Source organism: Silene latifolia, chromosome 9 (assembly GCF_048544455.1).
Source record: "Silene latifolia isolate original U9 population chromosome 9, ASM4854445v1, whole genome shotgun sequence".
NCBI classification, from domain to species: domain Eukaryota; kingdom Viridiplantae; phylum Streptophyta; class Magnoliopsida; order Caryophyllales; family Caryophyllaceae; genus Silene; species Silene latifolia.
In genome coordinates, this window is record NC_133534.1 from 205,570,660 (window position 1) to 205,578,224 (window position 7,565).

General features: G+C 36.2%; 1 long non-coding RNA gene across 1 annotated transcript; it reads right to left on the minus strand.

Annotated features, from left to right (window-relative positions):
• Positions 1 to 841: 841 nt before the first annotated feature.
• Positions 842 to 7,202, minus strand: LOC141600393 (uncharacterized). The gene is made up of 6 exons (XR_012524311.1): positions 6,472 to 7,202; positions 6,167 to 6,280; positions 5,209 to 5,297; positions 4,813 to 4,913; positions 3,318 to 4,724; positions 842 to 1,448 (listed from the first exon to the last, which is right to left on the minus strand). It is a non-coding gene; the product is annotated as an uncharacterized LOC141600393 (long non-coding RNA).
• Between the last annotated feature and the right edge of the window lie 363 nt (positions 7,203 to 7,565).

Here is a 7,565-nt window from a genome sequence, read left to right on the forward strand (position 1 = left end):
TTTGCATGGGATTCCTGACTCGGTAAATACTAGGTCGTTAAAATACTAGAATTAACCTATCAAATTAACAATTTATACCCTAGACTTTGACTCTAATAACTTTAAACTAAAACAATAGTAAAGTGGAAGTAAAGGGATCGAACCCAAGAGAAGGGTTAACAACTAAAAACTTGAATTGTAAACTATTGACTACTAAGTAAGTCTCTACTACTAATTAAGATCTTAATGACAAATTAAACTTAACAAAAGGCACTAATCACAAACAATGGGTATTAACAAAGGTCGACTAGTAGGAAACATAGATGAAAAAGGATTGGTTTTGGGAAAAAACATGGAAATATGAGTAAAGATTGGAGATCTTCCTATTGAGACAATTTCACAAACAACTAGTATGCAAGATTCAATATAAAGGGAAAAACTTGATGTAATTCTCTCTTAGTGACCCAACAATGATAAAGTTTGACTCTTTTTACTCTCTTAAAATTATCTACCCAATACTATCACCTCAATATGTTGATACATGTAAATTAAATCATCTACATATACCCTTCAAACTTAAGCAACAAATCATTAAACCATGAAAAGAGACTAAGCATGAGCATTAAGAATTTAACCAAAAGATGAAGCTAGGATCAATTCCTCATAAGATTAAACCATACAAATGAGCAAAAGACATAGACTTTCCTATTTGTTGTATGAATCCTTTAAACCAAATCAACAAACAACAAACTTGCTTCAACAATCCCAACTAAATTAAACCATTCCTTTAGGATGTGCACTAGTCAAGTAAATAACATGCAAGGATGATCAAGCCAAACATTCAATTACTCAACATAAGAAATTAAGCACAAGAAAAGAGCATTAGATAAATTAAGAGAGGTTTAAGAGTCTTACAATACCAAAGTTGGATACTTTGATCAAATTACATCAAGCAAATGAAATATTAGCCTTCCATCTTCTTAGAAACACCCAAGAAATGAGGAAAGATTAACATTCAAAGCTAAAATATTACAACTTTTACCCAAAATAAAGTGTTCTTGCTACTAAAAGTCTCTAGAGGTTATTCAATAATTAGGTGATAACTAGGTCTTCAAAATGAGGAGTATATATAGGGGTGCACTCCTTTCTAGGTTAAATCCTCCAAAAACAATCCCAAAAACACAGACTGTTTAATTAAGCCCGTGTTTAAAACATAATTGCGCAGGCTTCTTTGAAGGTGGCGCAGGCTGCGCATCCTGCGTAGGCTGCGTCCCAGCTCGGGACTCCCCTATGAACTTCCAAGTTTTGCTTGCTTCTTTACTTTCCAAACTTCACTCGTCATTGCTCGCTGAGACGGACTTCTTATCTTGGTTTAAACAACATGAAATCTTCACTTTGACTCTTTGATGTGGTTGCTTCCTTTGCCTCAAAAGGTGATCAATCCAAGACTAAGTCCTTTGTGACCCAAACTACAAAGAAATAGAGTAAGCCGGTATGTCCGAGATTAACGCATAACTTGGCCCCAACACTTGAATAAACAACCTAAAATTATCATACTAGACACGACATATATGATACTATCAATTCCTCTTGGCAATTACTCAAGAATTGAAGGAAAATTAAGAGTGTGCTTAGGATGTCATTTTGGATTCCTCTACAAATTTTACTCCCTTATTTCCTATATAAGGAGTGCTAATCTCACACACTTTTTTCCCACACAATTCCCATTATGTTCTAGTTCACAAAAATCCTCTAAATTTCAGATTAGTTTTAGTCATTAGGTTAGGTTAGATTAGTTTAGTTTTTATTTAGGGTAAATTGATAACTTATACCTATTATAACACGAGTTTTCAAAACTTACACCTAGAATAACTTTTTTTCAAAACTTATACCCAAAATTTTATTTTTTTCCAAACTTAATACCATATCACAAAAAAGGTCATAAATTGACTGTTTTGCCCCTCGTCAATTAAATATCACCAATCTCTCCCACCTATTAACTCACACATCCAACATAATCAATTAACCAATAACCACCGCCTCCTCCCCCGCCATCACCACCACGTGCCGCCACCGCCCCACAACTCTTTTGCCGCTGGTGACCCCTCCTAGTGTCACCCCCAATCAATCGAACACCCCCAACCGCATTCGACCCAAACTTCTTCTTCTTCTTCCATAAAACGAATTTACGCATACTTGCTCAGTTCACATCCGAAATCCACCCCAAAAAATCAGTAGGGAAAAAGAAATGTACCGGCGATTACCATGGACAACAATGGCGCCAATTCAATTCCTGCCATTATTAGTACTTCTCTCTGACTCTCTGTCTTCTTCCTCTTCTCTTCGTTACTCCAAATACGCCGTCGTTTCATTCTGCTCTCAATCTCAATCCAGATTTGGAATGGCGCAAGGAGAGCCTGTTGATATGATGTCAAGTGAAGCGGCAGGATTGGTGATGTTGTTGGCGGGGAAGAAGGTGGTTCTGTTGATGGTGTTGGGGTGTATATGGTGGATGCAGAATTAATGGGTTAATTTGCAGGAAAATAAAGAGGATGAGCTAATTAGCTGGAAAATGAGGAGTATGGGTTAATTAGCAAGGGCAAAACGGTCTATTCGTGTCTTTTTTTGAGACATGGTATTAAGTTTGGAACAAAATAAGATTTTAGGTATAAGTTTTGAAAAAAAATTATTCTAGGTATAAGTTTTGAAAACTCGTGTTAAATCAGGTATAAGTTATCAATTTACCCTTTTATTTATGTTGTTTATATTTCCCTTTAAACATTTCAAGTTATAATTCAATTACAAGTTATTTACATTTCATTCCTTGTTCTCATTTGCAAGTTCTTCCATTATCAAGGTAATTTCATTTCTTACATTACTTTTATTATTCATTTGTCTTTAGATAATTCACATTATGTTCGAGTAATTTCCTTTGTCTAGGGACTAGGGAAGCCATGCAACAACTAATGTATATTGTATAATTGTTTCTATCACATATTTGTATCGTCATGTTTAATCTTTGTTTAAAGGCTTTATTCATTGATTAAGTTTGTTAATTCGTTCTATAAGTCGAGAGGCACGGAATCGGATTAGACTAAGCATGTGTAATAGGACAACCTAGTCATAAACGAGAGTTTCTCTAGGACCCGGTTTATGGTTGATACTAATATCGTGAGGTGGATGTCTTTAAGCCTAAAAAATTGACAATGTTATTATTTCCGAGTTTAACATGAATATATATTTATAATTGCATGTGTGACCCGACTACCCTAAACTCCTTTTATCATATATTTTACAACGTTTTATTTGCATAACCAACCAATAACTGATAAACTGACCTCGATAAAATTCAATCCATAACAACTTGTTTAGCAACCTTCCGTCTCCTTGTGGTTCAACCTATCACTCATCGATAACTCTTTCTTCATTGCCTTATGTAGCCTCTACTCTCAACTCTCAAGTTAATTCATCCTCTCAAAAAGCTTTTCGATTAAGTCCTCATCAAACTGAAACAATGAAACATGTAGCCTATACTCTCGAGTCAAGTTATCATCGTCTTATTTAGTTTGAACAACACGTCTCTGCTTTGCAGTTTTCTTCTTCATCTAAGCACTTTCATTATTATTTAGAGCAGCTTTGCGTTTCTTTGGCAATTTGTTTTCTTCTGATTTCTTGGCTAGCAGGTTCCTTTTCCTTTGTTTTTCACGAGATTTATCTCTGCAACAAAAAGGTAATCAGTTGGCTCAAGCTATATTATGCAAAGACTGCCGCAAGAATATGACGCAATAAATAGATGCACATAAAATCCTACAACAATTCTCATTGAAGACATAACATATCCGTCACAAGCTGAAGACGGATACCATTTTACCTCACAATGTACCCACTTTTTCTCTCTCTGCAACACTATTCATGTGGTCCCCTTTCTCCACTAACCCATTTTGTTACCATTTTATCTCACAAAATATCCGTTACAAATGGTAACCCGTCACAAGGGAGACCAATTGAAAATCCTAAGACTCAATATTGCATTACAAGATAATCACTATTTCCACATCCAATCCATTGAGAAGCTAACTACACCTAAAAGACTTTCATAACCAATTTTCGTGGTGATAAGCCCTAAATTTATCTATTATAAATCTTCAATTCAGCTGTTTATGTTTAAAATCACTCTTGGTTCACCTTTTACAGGATTTTCTAGCAATCTATTTGACGAGTTTCATCTCTCTACATGAAATGTTCAAATATAATTATTTAGAGTTGGCAAAAAGAAAAAGCTCTTTCTTCAAATACAAATGTGATTGAAGTCAGGCTTGCAGCTACAATATCTTCTGTTCAGTCGGACATGATTTAATTTATTCTTTTCAAAGGTATATGCTACATCCATAAACTCCTTTGCAGACCGCTGAACGGATAAATGCTACTCATATAAAAGAGAGTGTGGAAAAACATTATCTGGATAGTGATATTTGTTTTGAAAAGGGTAAATGCAGCATATTCTCAAACCCATATATAATACCACCAATTTCAGTATAATAGATGCAGAACAGCTACAAACTAGGCTGGTAAGACGGAGAGGAAGGGTAAGGAAATTTTTTTTAAACTTGATTTCCTTCAACTTCACACCCTCGGCTGGAGTAAATTCTTTAGTTGACAGAGAATGAATCTTCAGTTATGACAAAGAATAAAGCTGCAATAGCCCGAAACCCGTGGCTAACTTTCCAATTTCAAGTCCCTTCCACCTACCATCGATATAAATATTCCACTAATAAGTTCTAGACAAAGTTAATAAGATATAATTAACCAAATCAAACATTCCTAATGGCATACCTGAATATAAAGGAGCACTGATGCTCCTTATATGCACGGATGAATGATAAAAAGGCTTTACGCCCTTTCTCCATAACATCACGATCATTTTTTGCAGCAGCCTTTATTTGCAATACAACAGATTAAAGACTCAAAGATTAGTTTTCCATTGCTTGTGTAGTTTACTTTACAATTAGTCTGGTACTCTGTATGAGATAGTCTCATACATGAAACAATCAATTAATCGTTAACCATATAATTAAAACAAGGATACATGAGTATTTGATTTTAGTTTTAAGATATAACTTTTAGGTATATACAACAAAAAGTTTAAAGGAGTTAAAACACTAACTAGATTATCCTCTATGCATAAAGCAAGAAACCTCTGAAATAACACTCAAAACATAAGATTCTCACATGCGGGACGACGTCAAGAGCATCATCAAAGCACTTTCTTTCTCGAAGCGGAACCTTTCTTATACGCAAAATTCAACATAGGAGTCCTCCTATAATTTAATACAATTAAACAACAAAGGTACAAAGTGATTAATAAAATATATGGAAGGGGTACATTTCCAACATAGAGATTCACCCTTCAGATCCAACCATCGCTCTGAAAGTATGGAACATATACTTCCTCCATTCAACTCCACTCTACCACTTTGCTTTTTCACGTTCGCCAACGCGTGTTTTACGCGGTAAATATCGTTAGCTACGTATTTGCAAAACTTATAAAAGTTAGATATTTTTAATGTACTCGTAAAGACGAATCAAACAAGATCTCACATGAATATATTTTCACTTATGTAGTGAGAGAAAATCGAGATTGAATGTGCACTTGTGAATAGTGTAGAAAATGGAAATAGGTAGAGTGGAGTTGATTGGAGGAAGTATATCTTAAAATTACCTTAGACAACAGGAAAATAATTATACTTCCTTGTTTCCCCAATCGCGCAGTTCGTCCTACTCTATGAATAAATACTTTTGGATCTTGGGGAGGGTCATAATGAAATAAAAAGAAGATGATTTGATTAAGATGCATTTTCAAATATTAGATCTTTGTGCTAATATGTAACTCCGCAATTTATGTACCTAAAACCCGATATCATGAAAAAATTGAAGACTCCCACAAAATCGTAGTAGCAAAAGAGTGAACAAAAGAACTGTAGTGTGAGTATCCCAGATAAGATGAGGTTTTATTTGATAAACCTCAAAATTAACGCAGACTCCAAATAAGATAACAGCTATTAGCTAATTCTTACTCAACCCCAGAAAGCAGCCAACAATAATATATTTTATCCAAGTAGATGATCAGCAATGATCAACTTCAAGAAGGATATCAACTTCAACATATAAGTTATAGTAACCCTCTTACCGGCACAATGCAGTCAACACTTGGGATATCTAATCCACGCGCAGCAACATTAGTAAAAAGAAAAGCGCCACTTGAAAGACTTGTAAATAAAGCCAATGCTTTCTCCCTAGCTTTCTGGAAAGAGAAAAAACTATTATCAACAAGTAAGAATATAACAACAGAAACAGTAACTCGACCACAACAATATCATTTGAGACATGAATCTCAGAGAGATACATGACATCATACTTGTTTCATTTTTCCGGTAAGAGGGATTAATGAGTGCCCCTTTAAAGGAGAAAGTCATGGGAGAACAACTGTAATACCTGGATATTTTGGGATCCGTAAAGAACCTTGAGGGTGCGAGAGAGGACCTTTACAATTGACAAGAAGTTACTCAGGATTAGGGTATGGCTGCACACTAGACCAACTAGAACCTAGGCTAGACCTAGTGAGCATACAGTGGATCGAGTGGAGGTCATAGTGGACTGAGCAGGTATCACTCGGCCGAGTACAAGCGGTACTCGACCGAGTGGGTGGCACTCGGCCGAGTGGACCCAACATTCGACCGAGCACAGCGCACCAGTAGACGATATTACCTATGACGGGATCTATTCCACCAAAACCTAATTCATTTTCTTTTCCCTCTCTACCACTCCAAATCCTCTCCCTTCTTTCTAAAATCCTCCTAAACACCTCTCTATAGATTCTAAGCTTGGATGAGAAGATTATACATCTTATCCTTCTTCTTTCCACCTTGTAAGTAAAGATCTACCCTTGTTTTCTTTTCTTATGAACCCTAACTTTTGGGGGTTTTGTTGGGTGTACTAATTAGTAATTATTATGAGTAATATGGATAAATAAAGGGTAATAATAAGGAGGTTTTGTAATGTGTAATACTATAGGACATGTTGTGGCAGTTATTATTATGATGTCCATGTAGGATGAGACGGTTTATGAGACGAGGTCTTGTTTGACTCGGTTGGCTTATGGAGTATGCAAAGAGGTAGGGTTTTCCCTACTAGATTTTCATTATACATGTAATTGTTGTGTCGTTGTGTCATAGAAATCGTGGTGTTATATGGTTTTGGTATGTGTAGTTGTGATAGTTGATTAGTGGTATAAGTATGGTTGGTTGCGTCTTGATTACTCTTGAGATATGATGTGTGGTGATTTAGCGAGGAGGTGTGGGAGCCGACCTCACGCTTGAGATCACTCCTTGAAGGGTCCCTCACCTTCAAGGAGGGTGTGCACATTAAGGGTATGAGTTACCGGGTCGTGTTGCGATGCAGACTCAGGTACTTCGTGTTACGATGCGGGTACCTCAGGCTGGGGTCCGGCTGTTGGGCGGTGTTGCGATGTCGTCGCCGGGATTGTGATGAGATGAATATGAGTTTGATGAAATGGGTAGGAGACAGGT